Genomic DNA, 2,773 nt, shown 5'->3' on the forward strand with positions numbered 1-2,773 from the left:
CCAACCCTGGCATCCTCTACAGTGTGTACTGCACTTGTGCTCTGTAGTTTGCACCTAAACCTACTTGGTGTGTACTGCACTTGTGCTCTGTAGTTTGCACCTAAACCTACTTGGTGTGTACTGCACTTGTCCTCTGTAGTTTGCACCTAAAGCTACTTGGTGTTTGTGAAGAAAATAGACGTTATTCTGGATTTTCTCATAGGTTCTGTTTGTTTTTTAACCACTTAAAGACCTTAGGTGTTTTTCAGATTTGGTGTTTGCAAGACTAAAACATTTTTTTCTGCTAGAAAATTACTTAAAACCCCCAAACATTATATTTTTTTTTCTAACACCCTAGAGAATAAAATAGTGGTCATTGCAATACTTTTTGTCACACCGTATTTGCGCAGCGATCTTACAAGCGCACTTTTTTTGGAAAAAAATCACTTTTTTTTAATTAAAAAATAAGACAACAATAAATTTGGCCCATTTTTTTTATATATTGTGAAAGATAATGTTATGCCGAGTAAAATGATACCCAACATGTCACGCTTAAAAATTGCGCCCGCTCGTGGCATGGCGTCAAACTTTTACCCTTAAAAATCTCAATAGGCGACGTTTAAAAAATTCTATAGGTTGCATTTTTTGAGTTACAGAGTAGGTCTAGGGCTAGAACTATTGCTCTCGCTCTAACGATCGCGGCGATACCTCACTTGTGTGATTTGAACACCGTTTTCATATGCAGGCGCTACTCGCGTATGCGTTCGCTTCTGCGCACGAGCTCGTCGGGACGGGGCGCTTTAAAAAAACTTTTTTTTTGTTTTCTTATTTATTTTTATTTATTTTATTACTTTTTACACTAAAAAAATAAATAAAATATTTGATCACTTTTATTCCTATTATAAGGAATGTAAACATCCCTTGTAATAGAAAAAAGCATGACAGGTCATCTTAAATATGAGATTTGGGGTCAAAAAGACCTCAGATCTCATATTTAGACTAAAATGCAAGAAAAAAAAATTTAAACTGTCATTTTTAAAAAAAAAAAAAATGTTTCTTTAAGACGCTGGGCGGGACTGACGTTTTGACGTCACTTCCGCCCAGCAGAGCTATGGGGACGGGTGAAGGACATTTTTCCTTCACTCGCAACCCCAGTCACTTGCCGAACAGTCCCGACCGCCTCCGCCGCTACCGACGGCAACGGTAAGCGGCGGAGGGCGTGGGAGAGCGGCGGGAGGGGGGGCCCCTCTCCCGCCACCGATAACGGCGATCTTACGGCGAATCCGCCGCGAAGACCGCCGTTATCGTGTACAGGACCGTTGGCACTAAAGATGGATACCTCGGTTGTGGCAGCAGCTGCTGCCGTTACCGAGATATCCATCTTTAAAATGCCGACGTATATGTACATGAGCGGGTCTGGAGGTGGTTCCCCTGGACCGATCTGTGTGAAATTTGGATATGTTGGTCCCCCAGATCGAGGCTATCAGGGGATATGTAATGGTAGGGATACCTTGTGTGGAAAAGGGGTGTTCCAACTTTTGGGAAAATTGGGGTGCTCTCTGCCTGGAGATAATTGGTTTATTCCTTAAACTGATCTCAATATCTCAATGTGTCATGTAAATGAACTTTGGTCTGTCTCTCCAGAAGTGGTCATTGTGTGAATTTCTATTGTTTAGCAGGTGAGAAGAGGTTACCTCTGAATCATGGACAACTGACCCATGTGCCCTGTTTTGCTCATGTCCTTAATTTCTCGGCCTTTTGGCTAAGATCAAGTGTAGTATCTGTTCTTATCAGTTGCCAATAGGTGGTGCTATGCTGACTGTCCCCAGTACCCTGTGAGAGGGGGAACGGGATGGCAGTCGGCGGACGCTAAGCCTGTTGGCGTGGAGGTGAAAGCCTTCTGATCGAGACAGAGAGGCATGAGGTCGAAGCCAGGAGGCCGGGTCCCTGGCCTTTGGCCTGGATTTGGTGGTATCTGCCCCAGTCAGTTGTTCGGGAGAGAACCCTTGATCCTCCTTTTACCGGGAGGGGCGGGTAGTATTTCCTGAATGTGATTAGGTGGGAGAGTTAGGGATTGTGGGTAGTAACCTGCTTAGTTGGGCTCTCCCCGACCTCTTCTCCTACCTTCCTGGCTGGGAAGGGTGCTGCCGGTCCGGACCGGGGGTCAGGGACCGTTGAAAAACCTGTGGAGATAGTGCCCCTGGAGTGGCAGTCCAGGGGTGCCATACATTGCACGAGTGTTGAGGGGCACTCATCGTGTGGCACCTTAGGTCACTGATCTCCACACACACTTTTTGACACCTGCCTCTAGGGCTGAGCCTTTTGGCTAGGACCAGAGGAATTTTTGTTCCTGGCCGGAGGACCGACCATCGTATTGCACGGTGGCCACTTTCCACTCACATTCCTTTTCCCCCACTTTCTTTTTTATTTTACCCCCTGTTTGTCACGTTTCGTCTTCTTTCTGTTTGGTGCACTGCACTTTTAGTGTGATGAGTAGGGTGCTGGTCCTCGGGCCTGCTCTGAAAGTCTTGGGAGTGGGTGGACATGGCCTTCTGGCTTAGTTCGCCTGCTCTCATGGGGTCTCCCTTCGGGGGAGCCTCACCGAGGAGGGTTCTGTTTCGGCAGTCCCTCCGAGGATGTTGGGTCCTTGTGGCTTCGGCTGCTTGGGCCAAGGTGGGTCCATATGGCTTCGGCTGTATGGATCACAGATTACTCTTTTCCCTGCCAGAAGCCTAACGCCCCGGGGGATCAGAGCTGGGTCCTTTTCGGAGGACCATTTGACGATGCACCCGTC

At 47.1% G+C, this 2,773-nt stretch overlaps 1 pseudogene; it reads left to right on the forward strand.

Moving 5' to 3' along the window:
* Positions 1 to 1,721: 1,721 nt before the first annotated feature.
* Positions 1,722 to 1,816, forward strand: LOC120942219 (annotated as a pseudogene).
* Positions 1,817 to 2,773: the final 957 nt, after the last annotated feature.

This window comes from Rana temporaria, chromosome 5 (assembly GCF_905171775.1).
Source record: "Rana temporaria chromosome 5, aRanTem1.1, whole genome shotgun sequence".
Lineage (NCBI taxonomy): Eukaryota > Metazoa > Chordata > Amphibia > Anura > Ranidae > Rana > Rana temporaria.